This window comes from Haemaphysalis longicornis, unplaced genomic scaffold, assembly GCF_048455015.1.
Source record: "Haemaphysalis longicornis isolate Haplotype H1 unplaced genomic scaffold, Haemaphysalis longicornis Haplotype H1 scaffold_1, whole genome shotgun sequence".
Taxonomy (NCBI): domain Eukaryota; kingdom Metazoa; phylum Arthropoda; class Arachnida; order Ixodida; family Ixodidae; genus Haemaphysalis; species Haemaphysalis longicornis.
Genome location: NW_027526203.1, coordinates 441,334,276 through 441,361,956, shown reverse-complemented (window position 1 = coordinate 441,361,956; position 27,681 = coordinate 441,334,276). Strand labels below are relative to the sequence as shown.

Below are 27,681 nucleotides of genomic sequence, written 5' to 3'. Positions count from 1 at the left end.
ACATTATTAAAATTTTCATTTTCATTTCATTTCATTTCATTTATTCAAGACAATCGTCATTACAAGTTTGTCTTGGGTGGCGTGGCCATAGGCAGAATTAACGCCTGACGGGGCCACGACGCCCATATTCAACAACTGGAGACAACCCATCATGCAGTGCACTAACTGTGAGCATAAAAAATATTGACAAACGAAAGCAAATTGCTCAACTACGCACAAAACATGTCGATACACTACAACAGTAACACACCGAGAAATCCCTTTCAAAAGATACACGCAATAAAGAGTTAATTTTTCGGACAGTGGAGATAATATACCATAATAGTGATTGTTTTACAGCAAAAGCAAAGTAGCTTACACCAACAAGTCAAAATTCAACCAGAACAGAAATTGCAAAGGACCATAAGTTGACCACACAGTTGGGAGGTTTTCATTCGATATAAAACCAGACAAAACAGTACATTGCTAAATCAATTTTCCGCAAGGAAGAGAGCTTTCATGGTTTTTTTAAAACTGTGTTTCGAAACATCGGTATGTAAGAGATCTAAAATCTCAGGGCACTGATTCAGTAACCCGAGTATTTGAGAAGCCAATCGCTGCTCCCCATAACCTGTCCTTGAATACGGTTTCGCGATTAAGTTTGTTCTTAATTCATACGGGCTTTGGGTTCTATGAAACTCCGTGTTAAATTTATGTTTGTCACATTGGTACTTAGGATATATTTCTAAAGACAGCCGATACTTATATAGTTTCCTGATATTTAGTATCCCATTTACCTCGAAGTAGGGCATACAACTCTCCGGGAGCAATATGTTATGTATAGCCCGCACCGCCCGTTTTTGTAACGAAAAAAGGTAGTTTAAGTTTGTCTGTGTTGTGGTGGACCACACAAGGCTACAGTAACTTAGTCGAGAATGAACAATTGCATAATAAATCTGCCGTTTAATTTTATTCGGAAGAAAATGTCGCAATCTATACAGTGCCCCTACTGCTCGAGAGAGGTCTTTCCGCAAGGCGTCTACATGTTGCGTCCAGGACAAGGTTTCGTTAAACAGAACACCTAAAAATCGAATTGTTTGTGATTGGCCGACATAGGTATTCTTGAATTTTAGGCTCAAGTTGCCGGGTGCAGCCTGTCCTCTAGATCTGAAAAGTAGGTATTTTGTTTTCGCGGTAGTAAAGATCGTTTCCCCGAAGTCCGGTGTCGATCAGGAACCCAATCGCCCGGGCTCAGGTTGATTTGGCAGGAGGCTGGCAGGGCGATGGTGTTGAAGTTCTTGGAGACGGCGGTCGAAATGACGAACTCAAGGCGTTGGGGTTGATTAAATGAAACGAAGAGTTTATATACAGCTATTTACAGTACGAAAACTGGGTATACGTGAGAAATAAAAAGAAAAACTTCAAACTTCAGCTAGACGCTAGCTCCGAGTGCGCACAAATCACTCGAGCTCCTCAACTTCGTCTAACTCTCCTATTCTCGGAGCGTACACAAACCGCTCGAGAAACGACGGCCGAGACTGTCTCGCCGCAAGATCCGTCTAGTTGCCCGGTACGGCGCTGCACCCTAAACCTCCGACGCGATCTTAACCTCGACTAGGGCGCTCACAAATCCCAACCTAGCTATAATAACGGTCGAGACTCCTTGTCCCGCCGGGAACTGCCCAGCTCGGCGCTCAGACAAGAACCATTTCAAACGGCCAAGTTCGGCCTTATAAAACCTCGAGATCACCCTCTCTTGGGAACGCCCCTGTAGCGTTCGTACACGCGGAAGGGAGTGCCCAAATTAACGTAGACAGCTGTCACTCAGCACGCCACGGAATACTCAATGAGGCGCCGCCACCTTTGGGTCAACGGCACGCTCGCAGCCGAGCAGGTGCGGGCGACCCCGCGGGGTGAAAGCGAAAGACGGCGACAGTGCGTCATGCTGACCAGGGAGCGTTAACAATGGAGACTCGTGCGGCGCTTGTCCCGACGCCGGTAATCCCACCATCTCCGCGCGTCAAGCAGACGTTCCCGGAATCCGGCAGCGCTGTCTGCTCTCTCAATGGGGGATTATCCCTGTGGTATGCGGTGGGCCAGACAATCCGTCTCCCGTGCATGCCGTGACGAATTGGCGACGGCTGCAGCGCAGTGTTGGCAGTGCTACGTCGCCAGACAGAGTGGCGGGTTCTCACGCGCAGCCTGCGCGCCTGGCCACTGACGGCATAAGTGGACCTTACAGCGGTGTTAAGCTGTAATTTGTTAGCCGTAAGCCACGTATTCAAGCCGGACAACCAATTGTTAGCAGACGTGAAAAGTTCATCAGTGCCCACGCCTGAAAAAAATACGTTGGTGTCGTCTGCGTATAGGACTAATTTAGCATTCCCTTGTATATTCACAATGTCATTGATTCCGTGTCACTGATTTTCCGTGTCATTGATTTTCCCTGTCATTGATTCCGTGTCATTGATTCAATGTCATTGATTTTCCGTGATTGATTGCCGTGTGTGTGTGTGTGTGTGTGTGTGTGTGTGTGTGTGTGTGTGTGTGTGTGTGTGTGTGTGTGTGTGTGTGTGTGTGTGTGTGTGTGTGTGTGTGTGTGTGTGTGTGTGTGTGTGTGTGTGTGTGTGTGCGCGCGCGCGCGCGCGCGGGCGTGAGAGAGGGGGGGAGGGGTGAAAGAGCGGCAAGGTTGGCGGCAAAAAGCTTTTTTCCTCTTTGTTTTTCGAGGGAAGGTTGCGCAAACGGAAGTGTTTGAGTTCGAAACCACTATATGCCTACCTGTGACGAGTACGCATGAAATTCGTGAAGCCTACCGTAGGCCTCGCTCGAGCGACTTGTGCACTGTAAAATACGGCGTATTTTCCCGTTTACAAGTCGCTTGAGCGAAGATTGATACGCAGCAGGAGAAAGAGGCGATGTGGGCACGTGACAGTCGCACTTTAAGGTGTAAGGTTGCCAACCAGACCCCGCAGCTCACGTACGGTGGGTGAAGCGTTGCTTGGCACGTCGGAAGTCTCTGCTTGAAGGTCGCCTAACGTTAAACCCGAACACAGGAAGTTAGCCCCCGCTTTGAAGTCTTCCGCCGTCATCCCGTACCCCTTGGAAAAAGCATTAATTGTACGTCAAGCTGGTGGTAAAGGTTGGCGTCGTAAGACCTCAAAGCGAAACATTACGTCTATATAAGCCGGCGCATGTCCGACAGTTGCTGCTCATTCTACTAAAGTGGTACCCACATGAAACCCCAAAGTGGCGCATTCAATCAAGATGTACACAAGAAACTATTCAATCAATCTTTGCGCAAGCACTAGACGCCACAAGGAACCTGTGCAAGCAGAGCTCTGCATCCTCGAACGTATTCTGAAACCGATGTTTTACGTATACCCGCTCCCGGCATGGGTGTCGGCAGGATTTTGTCTTGAGGGGGCAAGCCTATTGTATTGAGACGAAATAAGGAGAGGGCGAGAAGGCGGGGCAATTGTTCTGGGGTAACTTGCAGGGGAGGGGGGGGGGGGGGACCCCATGCCGGCGCCGATGACGCCGGGTCGGGGTATTGAATAATGCTATGTAAGCAGGAATACATGCTGCTTTCGAGCGATATTCCCTGGTTGTCGCAGCCAAATCGTCTGTCATATTTTTAATCCAATCGGCCGCAAAACCGCCTACAGACGAGCGGAAAGGACCAAACATAACAAAGAAAAAAAAAAGGCGTAAACCCAAATTCAACAGAGAAAACTGGTTTTGGAATGAATACACTATTAGTTTGTACCGGGCTCACTTTTAATTACCCAAAACCAGCTTATAAGTAACTACAACGCCTGTTTTCTGATCGCGCTCTCACATTACAAAATGGGTAAGGGGGGGGGGGGGGGTTGATAACACACTGTCTGATCTAAATTAATAGCCAGCTGCCTTCGGTTCGCTCTCTGCATTCAGTGGTCCAGCTTTGTGGCTGACAGCCAGCAGCGCGAGCAGCGTTAACACGTCACGCAAGACTTTTACCTCCCGAAATTGACTGTAGGGTTTAACGCGCCGACGCAACGCAGGCGATGAGGCGCGCCGTAGTGGAGGGCTCCGGATTAATTTTGACCACCAGGGGATCTTTATCGTGCGCCGAAATCTCGTACACACGGGCGTTTTTGCTTTTCGCCTCCATCAGAAAAGCGGCCGCCGCGGCCGGGAATCGAACCCGCGACCTCGTGCTCAGCAGAGCAACGCCTTAGCCACTGAGCCACCGCGGCGGGTACCTCCCGAAATTCCCGGTCTCAGTGTAAGCACTTGTTTATTGGCAAGCCGCATGGTTATATAGGCAGCTGCAGCTGCAAAGTGAAGCTTTGTTTGGCTGGGCTAAAGGAAAATCCGGTGGTCCTGCGTTTTCATAAAATTCCTCCGGCTGGCCAGCGACTGCTGTGAAGTGACCAGATCGGGCACGAGGTCCCGGGTTCGATTCCCGGCCGCGGCGGCCGCTTTTCTGATGGAGGCGAAAAGCAAAAACACCCGTGTGTACGAGATTTCGGCGCACGTTAAGATCCCCAGGTGGTCAAAATTAATCCGGGGCCCTCCACTACGGCGCGCCTCATCGCCTGCGTTGCGTCGGCGCGTTAAGCCCTACAATCAATCAATCAATCAATCAATCAATCAATCAATCAATCAATCAATCAATCAATCAATCAATCAATCAATCTGATCGGTCTGATTCAGCGGGCACGCAAAGTAGCAGAGGACGTTGGAGCACTGGACCACCGAGTAAGATAAAGGGGAGCGCCGACTATGTCCCCAAAAAAATCATTTGCGAGGGCCGAATGTCCACGCGCCGCCTGGCGCTCAGCTTTCACTTTGCTCTGTCCGACCAGCTTCGGCTGGTGGAGCAGGCTGTAGCGGCTGGAAAAGCATATGGGGTCCTGGACTGAGGACTTCACCTCCTGAAGGGTCCACGCAACTTTTTACCCGCCGCGGTGGCTCAGTGGCTAAGGCGTTGCGCTGCTGAGCACGAGGTCGCGGGTTCGATTCCCGGCCGCGGCGGCCGCTTTTCTGATGGAGGCGAAAAGCAAAAACGCCCGTGTGTACGAGATTTCGGCGCACGTTAAAGATCCCCAGGTGGTCAAAATTAATCCGGAGCCCTCCACTACGGCGCGCCTCACCGCCTGCGTTGCGTCGGCGCGTTAAACCCCAGAATCAACCAATCAACTTTTTCCCACAATAGAGATGTCTATCCTCCTCCTCCTCCTTCACTTTGTTTTCGCACCCCATCTCGTCGTTGTGCCTTTGTACGTTGCACTCCCATTGTTCCCTATCCCCAGCGGCTTGTAATCGGGTGCCTCGATTCGGGTGCCTCAAAAGTCTGAAGGATGGAGGTGGCGTTGGGCCAGCCCAAATATGGCCAATATTGGACGCGGAAGTGCAAGTGGTCAAGACTTTTTTCTGTGGTAAATGCAATAGGAATGAGAAATGTAAGGCAAGTGCTCGTTTTGCGCTTTTTTTTTTTGAGTAAAAATATTATTTTCAAGTAAAAAGAGTTTTGCTAACTCCAAGACGTTCGCAAGCGCGTGAATAGTTTGTAGGCTTCTAATAATTTTTTCTGCATTGAAAAAAATGGCGGATATTACTGCCTATGCGGTTGGTTTAAACATGTGATGGCGGCGGCGGTATACAGCGCGTTGGTGTAGCAGAGAAACCCCGGGCGAACGCATCCCTGCGCCCGGCGGAACGCCCTGCAAGTCGCCGGAGAAGCGCGAGGTGCACGGGACAGGTTCCCCAACCTCCGCCACATACCGCTCGCGTGGCCTCCGCGATCGGCTACCAGCAAATCGCGGAGGCCACGCCACTCGGAACTTGTTTCGGCGACTCTCCGCCAGGTGCAAACGTCGTCTGCTCGGAGGTACTTCGAACGGCGTTACCTAGCGCTCAATGTTATTACGAAGCTAAGGATTTAGCCATGGTGATTTTAAGAGCACAGACTACTTATTTGGACAAAGAAAAATTTGAGTGCAGTTGGCCTTTAAGGGCCCGTCTGAGATGGCTGAGTCGGCGCTCGTGTTTTTTTTTGTTTTTTTAATGAACCAACGGTACTATTTCTGCTGACCCCGTCGGGAACTGCAGCCCGTGGCACAAGACTCCGGTGGGGTGCCGCCCAACCACTAAAAACAAATAAACGTTTTCCAACTTTAGTACTCCAGCGCAATCCAATACGCATTCCTGAAAAAAAAACAAGTTGTAGAAGACTAAGTTGGAAATGAGTGGAGAGAGTGTGGCTGGGCTTGTCTCTGTTGCAGCCACGTGGTCGCAGCGAGCATTAGCATGAAGCACAGATTTATTTATTTATTTATTTATTTATTTATTTATAATACCTCAAGGGCCCCAGTCAAGGGGTGTTACATGAGGGGGTAGACAGTTCACTAACAGATGATTTGTTCGATGTCGTCTTTGAAATGGGCGATGCAGGAGGGGTGTATGATGTCAGCAGCAAGATCGTTCCATTGTGTTGATGTTTGCACAAAAAACGAAGAGTGATGGGCAGTGGTATGCGCACGGGGTGGATAAACAGCTTTCGAGTGGCTGATACGGCATGAAAGACGATGAATCAAGCGACAATTACGAATTACGGAAATTGGGATAACTGGACATACAGAGAAAGGAAGACAAACAATGCGCAACTCACAACTATTTATTTGCAAGAAAAGAAGTTGCCCTAAATCGGCTTTTACATAACATAAAACCAAAAAAGCAGATAGTATACTAAGAGCCCGCCTACCGCATGCTGTCTAAAAAACGAAATTTATTGCTAAAAAGTGATAATGATGGTTCACTGATGCACCCCTCGCGATTTTTTTAATGAAGTACGTTTCTCAAAGCTCACGCGCCACAGTGTCACGGCTTCTGTCAATGATGATAGTTTCTTTGAGGCGCGGCGTACAACCACAATCACGGCAATGAATGGCCAAGTGTGATCCAGTGCTGTTCTTGATTGATAAATCGTGTTCTCTGAGGCGATCATTCATGCAACGTCCACTTTGCCCAATATACACCTTGTCAGCTGGAGCGGTATCTGGTAAGCAATGCCAACTTTCCGCATGGATTAGGCTTCTTTTTTCCGCTGATACGGCTTGCACAACCCGCCTAGCTTGCGTGGTGCGGAAAACACAATGTGTACGCGATATTTCGTAGCGACGCGATTAAGGTTGTGAGCTACATTATGGAAATATGGTACCACCTCAGGCCTCGTTTTCTTTTAAGTGCGAATGCACTTCTTAAGCGAGCCTGAAGCGTCCGCCGCCGTCCGCATTCCGCCGCCGTCCGCATAGCAACAGCTGCGGGTGCGCGCGCTCCTCGTCTTCCTTGGCAACGGGGGTAGATGGGCGCGCGCTGCCTGGCCGCTGACATGGCACATACCCACGTGGGGGATTGGCCAGGAATCTCCTCGTCTTCTTTGGCAACGGGGGGAGATGGGCGCGCGCTGCCTGGCCGCTGACATGGCACATACCCACGTGGGGGATTGGCCAGGAATCGGGCGTGAGAAGGGCTAATGCACCCGCTTAAAGGAGTACTGACACGAAATTTCAAAGCTGAGATCCGCTCTAGCAATCAAGTACAACGACAACACAAATAGGTGTCTGTGAATAAATGCATCTTTCTTTCTTTGTAGTTGTGTGTGTGTGTGTGTGATCTCTCTTTCGCGAACATTACCGAACCGCGCAAATTCAACTCATGCATTCGCACTTTCACATTCTTCCCCTCGGGGAAATGCGGGGAATTTTCGGCTGTGACCTGAGGTTTGACTAGCTTACGCTTCAGTTTTTGAAGCACGCCTCCGATACAGCCGACAGTTGCGAACGAGGGTACACGGCATCCAACAGTCGAGACACCTGGGCGTCAAAACTGGTTTGCATACGATGGGTACAGGACTTTTGAATAGAGGACTCCAATCACATCAAGGCAATCGCACGTTTTACAGTTTTTGAGTGAGCTGATTCAAATGCAGGAGTCCTTTGGTCGCACGGGGAAAAAAACATCCAACAGCAGAAAAACATGTGTGTCGGATGTTGATTGATTGGATGTTGATAGCTAAGGCGTTGCGCTGCTGAGCACAAGGTCGTGGGTTCGATTCCCGGCCGCGGCGGCCGCTTTTCTGATGGAGGCGAAAAGCAAAAACGCCAGTGTGTACGAGATTTCGGCGCACGATAAAGATCCCCACGTGGTCAAAATTAATCCGGAGCCCTCCACTACGGCGCGCCTCATCGCCTGCGTTGCGTCAGCGCGTTAAACCCCACAATCAATCAATCAATTGGATGTTGATAGACCGGCCGAGGTCTTCCCCATCTCCACGCGCCCGGGCTGCATGACGTCAGTCCCAAAGCCATGACGTGTACACACGGCGTAGCAGTGCGCGCCAACCGCAGCCAGCGCGTCACGGGAGCCCCGACGTCGGCAGTTTGGGGCACGGAGCAGATGATGTCATGCTGGCCCGCTCTGGGCTATGTGGACGGTTACTGTTGAACCTTGCTGGGAGATATGTCCCGATGAAAAGGAAGAATTTTACATAGTTATCTCAGCTTTGAAATTTCATGTCGGTAGTCCTTCAAGCGAAAATAGCCCGTTATGCAAGCTTATAACGCCCTGCCTAACTTGGGTTTTCTTGCGCCGGCCTTAGCCAATCGCACAGCTGTGCATATTGCGTCATAGATTCTAGTGCTGGAAATGATCGATCGAGTCGCATGGCCATTCCCTCTTTTCTAGATTATATAGCTTATTTGAGCGCACAAATTTACGTTTAAAGTAATGGTAGTTTAATTGTAACGAGGCAACCTTTGAATTACCCAAACTTGTGTTTTGTCTGCTTGACGTGGCAGGCAAAACCACAACAGGCGCCTATGCTCCTTGCGTCCCTCTCGCAGACAGCGAGACTCCGCGTGAACGTCGGTGAAGCGAAGGCTGCTGCTCCTTTTCCTTTTCAACACTGCAGCTTACGACAGTTGTATATTTCGCGCGTCGTGCCGAAAAAACAGATAACTAGAAAAAGCATGACCCTCCCACCCGTCGTGGGCCTGTGGCGCAACGGATAACGCGTCTGACTACGGATCAGAAGATTCCAGGTTCGAATCCTGGCAGGCTCGCTTTTTTTTTTCTTTTGAGGCTTCTTTTTTTTTTTTTTCCACCAAATTCAGGAACTCTTTGAAATTATGCGGGGTACGACAGTTATATAATAGATTTCACGCGTCGTGTCGACAAAGGAGATAAAAAGAAAAAGCATGAACTATGAACCTGTCCTGGGGAAAAAAATTAAGAAACCTGGCGCAACGGATAACGCGTCTGACTACGGATCAGAAGATTCCAGGTTCGAATCCTGGCAGGCTCGCAATTTTTTTTTTGCTTTTTTTTTTCACCCCCATATTCAGGCACACTTTGAAATTATGCGGGGTACGACAGTTCTATAATAGGTGAATGAACACGGGCCTTGCGCGAAAAAGACACCACACACAGGACGGACGGGACGAGCGCAAACTCTCAACTAAATTTTATTGAACAGATCATACACATATAAGTACACTACTATCTGGCCACACATGCGCGTTCCTTCAATCAATACAATCTTTACAGGCAGCTCTATCACAATGCTACAGACACATGTCAAGAAACTTAATCTCTGGTTTATGAAGAAACACCGATGTATCACTCACGCATCCCTCTCCCTTCTTTCTTATATAGTAGGCCTCCAAAATTTCCCGTGCCTTCGTGTCGCTGGACCTGCGCAGAACCTTAACTTCTTTTAAATGCAGAGTATTTCTTTAACTCACGATGTCACCCGGCGTTGGCGTGCCTCGGCGTCCGCAACAGCCGTTCCAGGTGCGCCCTCTCCCCCACTCCTCCTCTCCCGCATCACGCTACCCTCCTCGCTCTCAACAAAAGGTCCGCACCCATCCCCCTACACTATATAAAAAAATAATACTTACCGGCGCCTGGTTTCGACCCCACGACCCTGCGGGCGGAACGCAAGGTACATGGTGCTCTACCCACGGCGCCACAAAGCCGACACAGAATGGAAGGCTACGAACGCGCCTTATATCCTTGACTCATTCAAACTACGTCAAGAAGCTGCTGATACAACGCATTCACTACCTGTGGGCGGAACGCGAGGTACATGGTGGTCTTCCCACTGCGCCACAAAACCGACACAGAATGAAAGGCTACGAACGCGCCTTATATCCTTGACGCATTCAAACTACGTCAAGAAGCTGCTGATACAACGCATTCACTACCACCAACTCCCCAAACACTAAACGTTAACGCAATACACCCACCCCCTATGCGACGCATTTACTCGAGTCCCCCTCGCGGGGAGATGGGCCCTTTTTTAGCAGTGGTTCACACTCACCACTCTTGCAGGCCAGACAGTGAGTGGGTAAGTGGGCATTAGTTTTGTTCTTGATGGAAAGGTCATGCTCACGCATACGGTCATTGATACAGCGTCCGGTCTGCCCTACGTAGACTGTGCCACACTTCAATGGTATTTGATATACCACACCCACTTTGCAGTCCACGTAGGGGTTGGCGTGTTTCTTGCCGCACCCTTCACGCTTCTTGTTTCCTTTTGCGATGCATGAGCACATGCCTGCAAGTTTCACAGGGGCCGAAAATACCATTTTAATCCCGTACTTGTTGGCGACCTTTTTAAGGTTATGGGATGTTCTATGGACATAAGGTATCACCTGAGGCTTGGTGGCTCTCTGCTGCTCATCTCTCATATTAGCTCTTTCACTGACCTTCAACTTCTTCAGTAAGGTCTCCGCTACAGCGGTCATAACCGGCTCCGGGAAACCCGCGGCCTTGAGGCGCGATAGTTGTGCAGCGAAACTTTTATGCATAGAATGAGGGCATGATTTCATGAGTGATGATCGGATGCACTGAGTCGCTATAGCTCTTTTTACGGTCTTCCAGTGGGCAGAATCGTAAGGGAGCAGCTCTTTTTTCGACCGTGGGTGGTAGCTCCAACATACATGGTTATCTAAAAAGGTGATCGTGATGTCTAAAAACTGCATTTGGTTAGTCGATGAAAGTTCATGGGTGAATGTTAGACCTTCCCCATGCGCCTCAAAGGCCTTTAAAACATCAGCAATGGCTTCGTCATTTGTAAAACCAGGTCGCTCTCTTAAAAGAACAAGAAAGTCCTTCACATATCTAAAAACTTTTGCAACAACATCGGTGTCGAGTACGTCATGCAGGGCACGGTCGACATCGGACAAAAAAATATTGCATAAAACGGGTGCGACACACGAGCCTATGCAGATGCCCTGTTTTTGCAGGTAAGTTTCATCCTCGTAGCTAATAAAGGTAGCGTTGAGGTAAAACTACAGCAGGGCTAAGAAGCTATCCACAGTCACTCCTGTTGCATTTTGAAGGCTACTTCGCCATTAAACTCAATACATTTGCGAACTGCTTGAAACATTGGCGCATGAGGGACCGAGTAAAATAGATCTTCAACATCAATTGAAAAGGCGCTTCCAAAAGAGTTGTCTGTCTGTAAGAATTCAACCACCGCTTCTGAATTTTTTGTGGCGAAAGGATCGTTAACCTCAAGAGGCCTTAAATGCTTTAGCAAAAACCGACTAAGTTCATTCTGCCAGGTTCCCCTTTCGCTTACAATCGTTATAAATGGCACCTCGGGCTTATGCGTTTTTGCTGAGAACAATACATTCAGCTTGTCTCCTATACACTTGGTAACAGAGGTGGCTAGCTTACATAGTTCCAGTTCTTTGCAGAGTGCCACTGCTTTGGATTTCACACGTGTGGCTTTCACGTTCACTGGCTTCGCAACTGCTGCAGTTGCCTTTTCGTTAAAGAGTCCCACCGGTATCACGGCGAAACCCATTTTCTTATCTTGTCGCAGCGACACGAAGGCACGGGAAATTTTGGAGGCCTACCATATAAGAAAGAAGGGAGAGGGATGCGTGAGTGATACATCGGTGTTTCTTCATAAACCAGAGATTAAGTTTCTTGACATGTGTCTGTAGTATTGTGATAGAGCTGCCTGTAAAGATTGTATTGATTGATTGATTGTGGGGTTTAACGCGCCGACGCAACGCAGGCGATGAGGCGCGCCGTAGTGGAGGGCTCCGGATTAATTTTGACCACCTGGGGATCTTTAACGTGCGCCGAAATCTCGTACACACGGGCGTTTTTGCTTTTCGCCTCCATCAGAAAAGCGGCCGCCGCGGCCGGGAATCGAACCCGCGACCTCGTGCTCAGCAGCGCAACGCCTTAGCCACTGAGCCACCGCGGCGGGTGTGTATTGATTGATTGAAGGAATGCGCATGTGTGACCAGATAGTAGTGTACTTATATCTGTTCAATAAAATTTAGTTCAGAGTTTGCGCTCGTCCCGTCCGTCCTGTGTGTGGTGTCTTTTTCGCGCAAGGCCCGTGTTCATTCACCAAGATGCACCAACTCGCCCAACAACAAGTTCTGCTAAACTAAGTTCTATAATAGATTTCGCGCGTCGTGTCAAAAAAAGCAGATAAATAGAAAAAGCGTGACCCACCCACCGGTCCTGGGCCTGTGGCGCAACGGATAACGCGTCTGACTACGGATCAGAAGATTCCAGGTTCGAATCCTGGCAGGCTCGCTTGTTTTCTTTTGTGGCTTTTTTTTTCATATTCAGGCACTCTGTGAAATTATTGATTGATTGATTGTAGGGTTTAACGCGCCGACGCAACGCAGGCGATGAGGCGCGCCGTAGTGGAGGGCTCCGGATTAATTTTGACCACCTGGGGATCTTTAACGTGCGCCGAAATCTCGTACACACGGGCGTTTTTGCTTTTCGCCTCCATCAGAAAAGCGGCCGCCGCGGCCGGGAATCGAACCCGCGACCTCGTGCTCAGCAGCGCAATGCCTTAGCCACTGAGCCACCGCGGCGGGTTCTGTGAAATTATGCGGGGTACGACAGTTCTATAATAGATTTCGCGCGTCGTGTCGAAAAAGGAGATAAATAGAAAAAGCATGAACTATGAAGCCGTCCTGGAAAAAAAAAATAACAGACTGGGCTGTTTTCCCTGCACGCTCATCTTGAGGTTCCTCCACTGGAAGTCACAGGCACGTTGCCAACGGTTGCAGAGAACGTAAAGGCCACAATAACCCATATCGGTAGAAGAGGTCAAACGCGCGATCAAGAAACTCTCAAAGAATTAGTCACCGGGGCCTGACGGCATAATCTCGGAATTTTATCAGGTGTTTTGTGAAGAAATCAACCTTGTATTGGCAACGGTCTTTGAAAACATCACAAACACAAAACTACTACCACCCTCCATGCGCAGCAGTAACTTAGTCCTCATCCCCAAAAAAACCTACCATAACACGCCACCCAACGTGGAAGACTTCAGGCCTATCAGTCTTCTTTCCACCGACTTTAAAATTCTAGCCCGCATCCTGGCCCGACGCCTCGAGACAGCCGCTAGCCCTCAGTAGTGTGGTGGGTCCCCACCAGACATGCGGGTTTAAGCTAGGGACAATCCATCAACACCAATCTGCACAGCATGTGGACCATCTGTGAGGTGGCGGAATCAGGCATTCACCCCTCAGCTGTCCTACAACTCGACCTTAAAAAGGCCTTTGACCAGGTTGACCATGCCTTCCTGTTCACGCTACTCGGTCAATGTGGGGTAGGGGATACAATGGTCGAGTGGGTAAAAATCTGCTACACCGGCATCACCACCAGCATCATCATGAACGGGGAGGTGGGGGCGCCCATCGACATCGGAAGGTCAGTCAGGCAGGGCTGCCCTATGTCCCCGATTCTTTCCGCATTGTATATTGAACCACTTCGCAGGATGGCAATAGCGTCCAAGTCAATCAAAGGCTTAGTTCTCGGCGACGAAGAACGCAAAGTGTTGGCCTTGCGGACGATGTTGCGTTTGTGTGCTCCTCGATAAAGCATGCAGGGGAGGTCGTCGCACTGGCTGAAGCATTTTGTCGATTCTCGGGGGCCCAACTCAATCTTTTGAAGTCAGAGGGTGCATTGCTAGGGGAATGGCCCACCAAACCACAACAACTCTACGGAGTTCGATGGAGGGAGGCCATCACCCGCTACCTCGGGGTAAACCTAGAAAACGGCACAGACATCGCCCCCAGGTGGCAGACGAAACTGGCAGCTGCTGGAAGGAACTTGGAACCCTAGAGAGCGTGACATATTACCCTCTTCTCTAGGGCACATGTCTGCAACGCCGTGGTATACCCGGCCATCTTGTACGCGGCCCGAGTCTTGACCATTGACGCAGGCTCAGTGGCCAAGCTACATCGGTTGTTCGCTGTTTTTGTCTGGCGATCCACGTATGAGAGCCCATGCGCCGCACCAACGTTTTCTGTAGCGCTGAAGCCGGAGGGCTCAGGCTCGTTAACATAGGGCTGAAACTAACTGCGCAACGATTTCTGTACTTCCGAGATCACCGAGATGGCTTCCTCCAGGCGGGAGTGCAAAATGTAGGCGCGTTGCACCTCGCCCCTTGGCTCGTAACAACAGCGGAGCTCCAAAGTGCTTCCCGTGCAACAGGTTTTTACAGAGAAGTGGCGGGGGTGGTGGCCCTCTTACAGGAACGCTTCTCGTGGGAATACCTCTGCTCAGTGAAACCAAGGAAGCTGTATTCGGACCTCGTAGAACAGACCCTCCCACCGCCCATGTACCGCCTACCACCCCTTGGTCGGCCGAAAAGTGACGTCCTGCGGCGAGTACGGAAGCTCCCTATCCCGACCGGCTCCAAGGACTTTTTCTTCCGCTTTCACTCGTGTATACTGCCTACAAAGGCAAGACAGGAGGAACGCGGTTTTTTTTTTCGGCCGGGCGGGGCCAACTGTCTACTGTGCGGAGGGAGGGCAACGGCCGAGCACGTATTCATGGACTGTAACACGGCGTTCTACTGCTGGGATGAGCTGCAGTGCTTCTTCAACACGCGCTGGAAAATCACTTGGATGCGGCCGCATCATCCTAGATGCGGCCTCGGAACGCCCGCTCCTTCGCGACTGTGTCCATGTAATAGGGAGTCGATGCCGTCAAATGTACTGAACGCCCCCGACCGGCGTGGCGGCATTTCGTCCAAAAGGCACAAAGGGCAGCTGCCGCCCTCGACGGGGCTGAGGCAGACTCCGCGCTACGCGACGTACTGGATCGGGGAACGCGAGCTCTCATGGATTTCAAGTCACAACAGCAGAGGAGATGGGACGCAATTTGAGGGCTAGCTCCGGGTAACGCTGGAGCCCACTTATACCAAGAAATGGCTTTACCCAAGAGCTCTATTTTCTCACTTCCCTCTATGCCGTTCACTTCAAACTTTGTGCAATGACACAGTAGCCCTGTAGGAAATCTCTCTTGCTTAAGCTTCATAAACACTCTGTGGCATTGCGGGCAATACTCCTCGATTGGCTTACACTTTCTTGGCAAAGCATGCTGACCCTCTCTTCGCATGATAGCCGAACGCCTCCTTTTTGTGTTTAAGTGAAGCTATGTACTGATGTACCCGGAAACCACTGTAACCACTGCATACGGCTCTGTATATATTTGTAAATGAAGTTACTGTTACAAAAAAAAAAAAAGGCAGTGTCTAGAGTTACGTCCGACGGAACCCAAAATCGAAAACTAGAGTTACGTCCGACGGAACTTTAAGCTGGTTTCTAGAGTTACGTCTGACGGAACCCCAAATTGAAAACTAAAGTTACGTCCGACGGAACTTTAGGCCAATGTTTTGAGTTACGTCGGGCATAACGTAAAACACAGAAAATTTACAGCTCTTGAAGACTCTTGAACGAATTTACCTGGTTCAAGAGTAATTAATAGGGTTGGGTGTCAGTTAATATTTCAACCCGATTAATTGGCGTCGATTAATTCGATTATGCATGGATTATTCGGTTGTGTGGTTTTTTTTAGAAAAAAAATGACCAAAAATAATTATGTAGTAGTACATAGCAGATCAATATGCTCATACACTTGTTCAGACACATTCCTGATGAGGTAAGTACGTCATCATCACGGCGCATGATGCGGACGCGACGCTTATCAGCTCGTTCGTCACTTACATTTTTAAATGCAGAGCATTTCAGTAACTCACGATGTCACCCGCGTTGTCCCGTCGTAGTCCGCACCGTCGTTGTCCGCACCCCTCCCGCTACACTATATAAAAGAATATACTATCCGGCGCCAGGTTTCGATCCCTCGACCCTGCGGACGGAACGCAATGTACATGGTGCTCTACCCACTGCGCCATAAAGCCGACACAGAATGGGACGCTACGAACGCGCCTTATATCGTTGACTCATTCAAATTACTGCTGACGAGCGCTCTCTCGTCAGCAGTTGCCACAAGTGCAACAACATTAACGTAACGCAAACTACTTAACGTCGTGCGCCCCCGGAAATGCTCTGCATTTGATCGTGCCCCTCGCGAGGGGGATGTTTCACTGCGTCGCCATGCGAACAGTTTGCCGCGCTTTAGTTTCAGTTCTTTCTTTGCTGGGGTGCCGACGAGCGGCGCCACCTCCTCGCACTTCGCCGCGGGAGGATCCGCGGCGGGGGCGAGAGATGGCGCTGGCGTCCCCGCGGCCGCGTCTGCGGCCTCCCCGGGCACCGGCGCCGGCGCGGGGTCATTTTTTAGATATAGCGCGTCGTTTACATGCATGAACGCTGAAAAACACGGAGATTCTCTGCAGGTGGAAACGCCGCTACGGCTGACAAGCGGTGTATGCACGATGCGGCGTACATCGCAGCAGCTAAAACTTGTCACCGCCCGGCAGAGCGACACCACTGCTGCAAATAAGTTTATAAACGCGTAAGAGGGCGTGATAGTGCAGTGAAAGATTGCGCTGGTGACCGTCGTCGGCGCGGCTTCGTAAAGTGGTGACCGTATAACTGCGGCGATGCTAAGCATTTTCCGAGCGTCGGGGCCTTGGAGGGACTTATTCGCCGCGACAGTGCCGCATGCGGAAACGCTATAACGTGTCGCTAGTCGTCGGTGTAAATCTTCAATTACTGTCGTGAGCGAGCAAATTGGGTCACGGCCGGACTCGACTCTCCTCCTCCCGGGAGGAGAGTCGAGTCCGGCCGCGATTGTGTTTGAGACACCCCTACCTGGCCTTCAAACACTCGTTTCCAGTGACGTGCCGACGCGACCACGGCCGACGCGCGAGGAGCACGGTCGCCGGTAGTCGCCGGGAAGTTCGAGCAGCCCGACCGGCCCCGCTCGGCAGTTGTAGGAGGAGCCTGCGCTGCTAGAAAGAAAGAAAGAAAGAAAGAAAGAAAGAAAGAAAGAAAGAAAGAAAGAAAGAAAGAAAGAAAGAAAGAAAAGAAACACGTGACGTATTGCCGAGCGGAGCCAATGGCTGCGCACATCTCGAACCTTGCCCTGTTTGGTGTTGCGCCTGGTCGGTGACGTCATCGCTTGCACAGTGCTTTGGAGGCGCGAAGAGAGGGGAAGAGCCCCAGTCCTTATTGCTGGCCTTTTAAATGAACGATAACTCGGCTAATACTTAACGCCTTTAAACCACCTTTGCGGCAGGGCGTTCCTTGGATAGTACTCCAGCTTTTGCGCACGTAAAATCGCAACCTTTAGAACCTTGTTTAGGGCTCCTTTAATGACATTTCCCTGATGGCTGTCAGCACTGCAATAAGTGCATGAAAAAAAAAAAAAATCATGCCCACGCCAACAACTTCAAAATAGACAAAAAGTAACAAAGGCAAAGAAAAATCCTACTTCCAGCCCCCACTGCTTTTTACGCATGCGCCCCGTTGCTATAGCAACGGAGGCGCGTCGTCTGCTTCCAGACCGCCGCTGCCGCGCGCCGCGGCCCCGAAGTCAAACGGGAGGGCGCGGCACGCCGCTCGTGGAAACGTGCCGTCGGCTGCGAGAAACGTTGCCACCGAATATCCTTTCGCGATTCCAGAAATTCGATTCGAACGTGGAGCGCCAGGCATTCGGCGCATTTTGCTCAGCGTAGCGACGAACAGTTGATCTGACGATTAGTGTCGCATTTCGATATGTGCAGACTGTAGCTAGGCAAATCAGCGCCACTCATGGGCACGTTACCAGCAAAAAGTAATAGTGTTACAGTTGCAGTTACCTAAGTCAAAAAATTTATTCTGTTACAGTTAACAGAGTTTCGAAAAGTGCCTTGTTACAGGCACAGTGGCTGTGAAAAATAACGTCGTTACTTTTCCATTACTATCAAATACCAAATGCTTGAGTTTATTTAATAGAAATGTACGGATGCATGCGGGCAGCCAAAAGTGGTAACACCCTAAACGAATGGTATACCTGGAAGTGGCCACACTCAAGTTCCACACCAACGAAAGTTGTGCGCGCCTCATTTTCTCGCGCAAACATTTTTTGTTGACCCACCCTTGGTGTCGAGGAATTTGCAAAACTTGTTGTAACTTAGGATGAGTTGTTGCTGCAACTTGGAATTCGAGAGCTGCCCCCTTTTCGGAGATCTAATTGCCAGTTTTTTTTTCTTTTTTCTTTTTACAGTTTTCGCTCGGCTCAAACGACGGAATAGATACAATAAATCACATTAAAAACCAACCTCCGGTTTCGGTCTTCTGCAGCAAAGGTAATTTTTTTTAGCGGCCTCCTCTCCTATACTGCGAGGGGAGCCGTGTTGTGGATAGGTGAAAGGTGGAGAGTATACAAGAAAGGATACGAAAAAGTGGAGAGCGCGAACTGTTCGTCGCCCTTTAACGAGTGTTGCTGTTGTAAATTATTCATAATAAGGGAGTAATATGACAGAATTTCCTATTACAGTTACTGTGTAAGAAAGTAACTTCCTATTACAGTTCTTACTGTGTAAGAAAGTAACAGTGTTACAGTTAAAAGGTACCCCAGCTTAAAGGTAACTAGTTACATACAAGTTACAGAAAAAACAACTCGTTACGGGTAACGCGTTAGTAGTAACTAGTTACTGCCCAAGACTGACCGGTGTTAGCATGGGCTTTCATCGCCGTGGTGGCATGATGCCATCGACGCCCTCGGCTCCTTACGATATCTTTGTAACGCGTGCTTCAGTAACGGACCCCGCTATGCAAGCACGATATTGTTTATAGAAATGATGTACTTTGATGTATTCTGATGTAGTTGACGTGTTTCCTGCTTTGTCGGAAACGATGCTAGTCTCGCGTTGCTTAGCGTTTTTTTTTTTTTTTTTGTTATTGCCCCTCCTGCCTAGGCCTTAATAGTGACCTGCCGTATAAATAAATAAATAAATAAATATAAAACCCGAATGGAAAAGGCAAACGTACACCCGAAACTGCAGGGTGGAAGGTCTTGCGCGCGCTTCTCGCCATGCGCGTATTCTCTCTCTTTTTTTTTTTTTATTCGGCCAGGAAATATCTTTGTGGATGGGCCGTAAAAAGTTTATTGAGCTTAAAGGGAAGGGGTAGAAAGATGTGGTTAGCCTCCTACGTCCAGGAGGCTTCTTTTCCGGGCTGCCTCCAGCGCGCGCCGCACCAGGGCGACCTGGCGTTCCGGTGCGGAGCTGGTTAGAGTTCCTCGCAGGGCGCTCCCTGCGGGAACTCTAGAACTGGTCAGCTCGGACTCCCACTGCTCAGGGGAAGAGGAGGGGTGGGGGTGTGGGTGTTGGGGGCAGGAGAAGACGAGGTGGTAGGTGTTGAGAGGGATGTGACAAGTCGGGAGTTGGTGTAGTGGGAGAGGATGGAGTCGATGGGGTCGAGGATGGGAGGATGGGGTCGAGAGGGGTCAGGGCTGGTGGGTCGGGGGATGGCTTGGTCGAGGCGAGGTGAGGGAAGTGCCCGGGTAGTGAGTGCGCGGGCTGCGGCGTGGGCCGCCTCATTCCCTGCCAGGCCGGAGTGGCCGGGGGTCCAGACGATGGAGAGGTCAATGTCTTCACCAGGGAGGCGTTTAAGAAGGTGACCTGTGTTTGCGCGCCGACCGACCGGAAGACGCGGCTATTACGGGGTGAGGAGACCATCCTCCCCGAGTGTCGCAGGCGCTCGGGTTTCCGCGTTGTAGAAGATTTTGCACTCCCTGCGGTGTTCGCTCCGTGCTCCGAGCCCTCTCTCCACTTCCAAAGGCCGTTCTTGTTTTTTTTCCACTGTTTACTTCAGTTTTTTGCCTCAACTATTTCGTCTACGTCAATAATTCTTTTGCCGAAGCGCCCGTTTTCGGGTTCAAACTTTGTGTCTGTTAGTGTTTGGTCCCTTTCTTTTTAGCGGGAACATGGCTGACTGGTGTTAAGTGTTTCCCCGATTGGTTGCGGAAAATGCGTCCGGAATGCGCTTTTTTTTTTTTTCAATTGCCCGGTAGAAACAAGTCAGAGCCCTGTCCGCCGAGTTAGGGGGATTAGGGGGTCTGCCGAATTAGGGGGATTATAGTTCCGCGGGCCGGTCTTGGGCATGCCCGGGCATTCCTCACGGTGGGGTGCGCCTCCTCGCCCTGCTAATAAAACTCTCCGAGACACCTTCACCATCAGCTATGTTCCGTTTAGTACCCTCGCTCTGTTGAGATTTTCTCATTTCATGTGACTAATGTATTGTTTGAAATTTGTATGGGTTAAAGGTCTGCCAATGCTATTAGTAAATTAAACTAGTTAACCTTTAAAAATACTGAAACTTTTTGACTGCTTCACTGCCGATAACCATGCTACCGTAGGGCTAGAGAAGGGACAATTTTCGTCGTTGCATAATAGTCAACTGTAGCGCAAAGTACTTTCTCTCTGTATTTTTGCAAAAATAAAGGTCGCGACGAGACTGCCCGCGCTTTACGCTTTGCTTGAGCGAAGAAGGCAATCGGGAATGTTTTTATTGTATTTCCTTTCCACCGTGATCTCCCATCATCCATTCTTTCCCATTCTACTTCCAAACTCGGGTCCAGAGCTTCGGGCAGAGGCAAAAGGCTTCGCGTGTCTTTTTTTATTATTATTATGCAGAGGTGTATTCATTAATATATTCCTCCTGTAGGCGCATCGTATAGGTTATGGCGGCTGCTTTGACGCTTAATTTTTTCGTGTGAAAAGAAAAACTCGACTACTCTTTGAAATTTTATTTTTTATATTTATTTATTTATATTCGTATTATGTCTTTGAAATTGTCTTTACATTTGTTCTTTTATATTTTTATATTTATATAACATCATTGTTGCCAAAATTTTACCCCCCCCCCCCAAACAAAAATTCTGGCTGCGCTACTGGAAACGGGTCACCAAGGAACAGTGGGTGCGCTTTCCAGACAGGATTACTGGTGTTCTAGACAAAATCTGAGGATGGTTTCCGGTGCAGGTGGTTGCCTTGGTCGCCGTGCATGACAGCGCGACAAAATTTCGGGAAGGGGGGGGGGTGGAGGTTGAATACATATATAAGCCCCCCACCCCTCCATACATCCCTGCAAACCACAAATGAAGCCTACCATGACATACACAATATTAAAAAAGGTGAACGCGACTACAACGCACTGCTGCTTCTACTGACTCTCTCACCAAACACCAATCATCCACTATGGTTCAAGGGCATGTAGACATCCTTTAGTGACACCACAACATTGCCAACACTGAAAGCCCGCTTGTTCAACCTACCAGGACGGCCTCTCTAGTGTGACGCCAGTTTCTCAGAAACAGGACCGTTGCACCAAAATGTATGACAAATAAAAGTGCAAAGAGCAAAGCACGGTACACGCTCATTACATGTGACAAATAAGACCAGTTTTGTTGAACATACATATGTGTAATGTATCACAACAGGAGAGAGAGAGTAAACATTTATTTCTGAAAGCATACTCGTTGGATAAGGTGAGTCAGTTGGGATACTGTTGTGCGGATTTTGGGTAGAAAGGCTGCCCCGAGCCAGTGTGATGATATTGCAAGCCGAGGACGTGTAGAGTTCTGACCGTTGGTGTGGGCTGGGCGTCGATGGTAACCGTCGGGTCGGGGGTTGGCTGTGGGCGGCGCCCGCTAGTTCTGTCACGTAATATTAGAAGAGCGGATTTGCTGGGTGAGCAGCAGAGCCCACAGTTCCGTAAGTAGTGCGTGATAATGCCTGTGGCATCTTTCAGCTGGTCTTGCTGGTAGCCAGGAGAGCCTTTGCGAATCCAGAGAGTAATGTCATCTGCATAAAATGCATGAGAGACATCTGGTATGGAGTGGTGGGAGACCTGCCAAGGCAATATAATATTAAAGAGTAGAGGCGATATAACAGAACCTTGTGGCGTGGCTTGCGCTGACGTGTGAAAGCGGTCACTCTTGTGAGGGCCGATGCTCAGAGTAGCAGCGCGGTTCGAAAGGAACGCTCGGACATGGTTGTATGTTGCGGCGCCGCATCTGGTGTGTTGGAGCTGAGTTAAAATCGCTGAGTGAGTTACATTATCAAAGGCCCCCTTTATGTCTAGTGCTAGAATAGAGCTTGGGTGGGTCGTGCTCAGTTTGTCGATGATTTCTTTAATTTGGGGGTGTATGTCCTGGGCGGAGAATTGGCCCGGAACCCAAACATTGTGTGGGGGAGCTGGGCAGTGCTTTCGAGGTGGGCTGTGAGCCGCGATGGGTGACCAGGCATTCCATTAGCTTGCCAATACATGATGTCAGGGCGATGGGACGAAGATTGTCTAAGTGGATCGGCTTGTTGGGTTTTGGGAGAAGGCTGATACCTGCATGGCGCCATTGTGGTGGTAATGTGCCGCGGTTCCAATGGCCATGGTAGTATTTGCGGAGGGCCTCGAGATATTCGCCGTCGAGATTTCGTAGAAGTTTGTAGGTGACTTGGTCACGTCCGGGTGCGGTATTACGGGTGAGTTTAGCGAGGGCTTGAAGGAGTTCCGTGCTGGTAAAAGGTGTGTAGAGGTCCGGGTTTTGGGCCCCTTCGTAATCCGGGTGATGGGGTGGCTTGACGGGTGTTGGGAAGAGTCGTTGGCGGAGCGTGGAGAGAAGCTGCGCTGGGGGTTTGCGTTGGTTGTCTATCAGACGTGCGATGTCTTGGTTGGTGGCCATTTTGGAGGGGGATGTGCCCACGAGTTTACGGAGAATGTGCCACGCCCGTTTGGTCGTTAGAGCCCCGCTAGTTGATCACAGAATGAGCGCCAGTTTTGTCGTTGAAGTTCTCTTTGCAGAGCCGATTCTGTTAATTGAGCGATGCGGCGTTTTAGGCTGCGGTTGTGTCGATTGCGGCGCCAGCGATTCAGGAGGCTTCGTCGTGCTTCCCAGATGTGGTTGAGATGGTTGTCAGCTGCTGGGAGATCCTCTGTTAGGCGGATTGTACTGGTGTGTCGAGCCTGGGTGTCGATTATGCTTTGTGCCCAGCGGTCCAGGTCTTCTGTTGGAGTGCATGGTGTGTGGGAGTGGGTTCATGCGGAAGGCCTCCCAATCTGTTAGCTTGGCCACACCTGTGCAATGTTTGTGATGGGGAGAGGGGATATAAATTTTTACGATTAGGTGGTCTCTACCCAGGGTGTCTAACTGTGTGGTCCACGTTGGATTTGTGACGCTGCGAGTAAAAGTGAGGTCGGAAATTGTGTCTCGGGTGACGCTGGTGCCGACACGGGTGGGTTGAGTAAGGTCATTCTGTAATGTGAAGCGGTGGTGCTGAATGGCGTTGAGCAGTGCCGTGTCTTTCCGTGTGGCTTGTGGGTACCCCCATGTGATGTGGGGGCGTTGAAGCCGCCTATTACGACGCAGGGGTCCGTTTCGGCATGGCTGCTTGTAACGTTCAGGAGGGCTTCAATGTCGGTGAGGGGTTGCTTCGGGGGGCTGTAGACGTGTAGTATAAAGATGCTGGGGGTGGTGGGTTGCTGGGGAATGAGTTCAATGAGCACGTGGTCGATAGGAAGCGTGGAGGGTATCACTTGAGCGGCAAGAGTTTGGGATACCAATATGGCCGTACGGGTGTTGGGGGGATTGGTATATGTATCGAATCCTCGAAGGGTGGGGTGGGGGGTGTCAGTTTTTTGCAGTGCAATGATGTCGGCTGGATGTGAGACGAGATAAAGTTCGAGGGCGGCCTTTTTGTTTCTGAAGGAGCGGCAGTTCCACTGGCATACTGTCAAGGGTGGGTGGGGGGTCTATTGGCCATCTTGAGTTCGTTGTTTTTTTAATAATGGTGGGTTATCTGATTGCATTATACTCTCTATATGTCCGATGCGTTCGTTGAGGGAACGGAGAAGGTCCATGGCGCCGGTTATGAACTTGGTGAGGTTAGCCGTGAGTTGCTCTTGCTGCTTTTCTACTTGCGGGATGAGAACAGTCTGGAAACGGCAGTCGATGATTGTGTTCAAGCGTGCGTCGACAGTTGCTTCAATTTGGGCGTTTGTAACCTCCTTCGGCGGTGGGGGGAGTGGGGGGGGGGTGAGGGGGGTGGTTGGGTGCATTCAAATTCAAGTGCTTCGACACGGGAGAGGAGCTTGGCAATCTGCTCCTGGAATGTGGACATCATTTCATTTAGGTCGGGGGGTTGGTTCGGTTGGGTTAGTTGGGGAGGTGGTAAAGGCGTGGTCGATACTAAGGGGGGGGGGGGAATCATCGGTAGCCGCTTCTGTTGATTCACTAATGACTAAACCAGAACAGACACGGGCATATGGATTGTCTCCTTCAGTAACTCCATGACACTGACCACACGTGAAAACCTGCTTGCTGAGAAACTTCCCAGAACTGCCTTTCCTTACACAACACACGTCATAAAATAAAACCAGGACAAGCAAAACAAAGCATACATCCCTTGCAAATGACAATATCGTGCTTCCATCATGGAGTCGGTGTCTGAAGCACACGCTACCAGAATACGGTGGACAGCCAAGGGCGTCGATGGTAGCAATTGATTAAAGCTATAGAGGTGGACGATTGACAGATTACCCTACCGGTTAATCTCCCGTGAGCGCATTAAAACGGAAATCAAGCTCCCCAAAACTCTTCGTAAGATTACCTCACAAATTGCCTTACATTATAACAGCTTGCTCGTATAATGCCGTTATTAAAACCGCACGTTTGAAGTGGCAATGACGAGAGGCTCCCGGTTCATTTGTTTGAGAAATAGCAGCACTAAGCACGCGCTCCAGCCACATCTACTACGCGAGGGTCTGTTTAGCGTGCCATCTGGACAACCACACATATAGAAGATATATTGCCTTCAAATTCAAGAATGTAAATGATTTTGACTCTTCCGTGTGGAAGACCCCATAGCAAAAGAAAAATAAAAGACTTTGAACTAGAAATGTAGTTTTGCACCCACCTATTAACTGATCACTGATTAATGCCTGTCGATTAATCGGGTTAATCGACAGGCTGAATCGCTGCCCAGCCGTAAAAAGCTCATGCTAGCGCCGATTAGCCTACAGCCACAGCCAGTGCATATCGAAATTTGACACGAATCGTCAGATCAGCCAGCCGGTCGCCGCTAGGCTGAGCTAAATATGCCGAATGCCTCACGCTTGACGTTGTCATTAATTCATCGCGATCGGATATGCGGCGAAGACGCTTCTCGCTGCCGACGGCGCGTTTCGGCGTGCGACACCACCGCGCCCACCCATTTGAATTTGGCGCCGCGGCGCCAAAAGACTGCAACAAAACCTAGTACCTTGTACTTGAGTTATACCAAGCGTATATGTTGTAAAAATTAGCTTTGTCAACAAAAGCAAATAACAAAAAAGCAGCGGGATAACTGACTGTGCAACAAATGGGTTGCCTGAACTTTACTAGTAAACAGGGTTGCCTCACTTTCTTGACAGCGCTAAACAGCAATACCCTAAATGGCATGTACACTTTTATGCAATTTTGAAGCTTGTTTGTAAAAAAAAACTACACTAAAAAGGGCTTCGTAGTTATAAACATTTGTTTTCAAAAGTTTTTTTCCGTCTAGTTTAGTTCTTTGTTGCCAGACTTTCAAATAATTAAGGGTGGCCAAATTTTCGCAATTAGTTTTAAGAACTCCAACTTTCAACAATCCTAGATACGTTTATTTTTTTTTGCACAAATATTAATAAACGCCGCTATGTATATTTTCTGTGAAAAGTTTAAATATTTTCAATGTTAGCCGACTTTTCGGCAACTACATCTACAGTGTTGCCTAACTTTCAAAGTTTATTTATTTTAGTTTGCTCTTTCTGTTTGTACTTATAAGTTTTACAATTCATAGCATACACCTTCTAATTATAAAATTTTCTTTATGTGTTGGTTTATATTGGCCAAATATTGTTATTTATTGCACTTTGCTCATTGTGGCCAGGTTTCTGCGCAGTGCTGCCTGTGCAGCGGGACGCTGTATCGGGACAACAACAGCTAAAGGTCGTTACGTCACAGCCAGAAGTCACGTGATGAGGACCTTTTCACCGTTCACCCGAAGCTCCTGAAGGCATTGCGCTACGGTTGCGTCGGCGTTTTCTTTAGTTCGGTGCTCGAGTTGGTTTCTCTCAACGTAGGTGATACCCGCGTGATACGTTGCTGTGACCGGTTACTTAAATCAAATAAGTGCATCATCGAACTGTTGCTCGGCGTCGGGGTGTCTGCTTTGAGCCAACTCACGAATGAAGCCGTCACGCTGAGCCCCCGCCGGCGAAACAGCAACACGATGACACCGATCTTTTTCCTAAAGAATCGAGAGCGAGGACGGCCCGACGTTATCCACGAACAGCCCCCCTAACCCGCAAGTATACAAGTCCCGCTGCCATCAGCAACAACACGCATCAACGCGCCACAGAGTTCACCAAGCGAAGATATGACGTGCTGTGATGTAGCGAATTCAGTGATGTGGAAACGATTGTGTGCATCGGGGTGTCAAGCCGGACGTACCACATTCGGCTTGTGATTGCGCTGAAATGTGGTGATGCGGTACATGGTAAATATCCGAACGAGGTGTGGTCGAGTTCACTGTGTTGGAGCATATCTTCCGATTCCACGGTTCTATCGCCCTTCATGTCAGGAGGAGGCGGAGAAAAAAATCTTTTATTACCGGTGCTGATGTTGAAGCCAGTCCACAGGCGGAGTTTCAGAAGCAATGCGCGTTTGCGCTAGTTACAATCGGTCTGGCGTTTGTTCTCCTCCCGAGGTTCTTTCTCTCAACTCAACTGCTGCTCGTGTAATGCGTTGTCGTGGGCTGTTACTTGCACAATTAATCAAGTAAGTGTAGCGTTGAGCTGCTGACGCTTGGCTTCGCGTTGTGTGCTGCCCTGAGCCAATTACTGTGCTGAGTCCTTGTCGTCGAGCTCCGCAGGAGAGAGTACTACTTTGAACAACGCCGCCTAAACGGAGACACGATGGCACCGATCTCCTGAAGAACCGAATCAGAAAGAAAGGACGGAGTTTGCCACCAGTACTGCCCTGCCTATTTTACAAGTCACGTTGCCATAATAACATGCATCAACGCGCCAGACTGCACCACACAAACAAATGCCATGCTGCGAAGTAACGAATGATTGTGCGCATTGGGATGCCATGCTGGACGTACCCCATTAGGGTGTCGGTGACAGTGTAGTAAGTACATAGTAAATGCGCAAATGAGACGTGCTCGAGATCACTGTGTTCTAGTACATCTACCTATTCCACGGTGACACAAGAGAGAGAGAATGTGCTTTATGGTAAAGGCGAGGTTAGCCGAGCCATTGCACTTAGCTTGCGATCGAGCGTGATGTTTGCGCCCTTGGTGGCCGAGTGTGATGCTTGCACGGGCAGCGATTGTTGCAGGCAGCTGTATGATGCGGGCTTCCTAATAAAAGTTCCTCGTTTTTACATTGCCAATTGGTAAAAAGTGCGAAGATT

General features: G+C 49.6%; 1 protein-coding gene and 2 non-coding genes across 9 annotated transcripts in view; 2 read left to right on the top strand and 1 right to left on the bottom strand.

The window, feature by feature from the left end:
* The window catches only part of LOC144155851 (uncharacterized), a 1,021,707-nt gene that overhangs the window by 812,853 nt on the left and 181,173 nt on the right, over positions 1-27,681 (bottom strand). The window lies entirely within an intron of this gene.
* Positions 9,014-9,086, top strand: Trnar-acg (transfer RNA arginine (anticodon ACG)). The gene has a single exon. It is a non-coding gene; the product is annotated as a tRNA-Arg (tRNA).
* On the top strand, positions 12,519-12,591 carry Trnar-acg (transfer RNA arginine (anticodon ACG)). Its single transcript has one exon. It is a non-coding gene; the product is annotated as a tRNA-Arg (tRNA).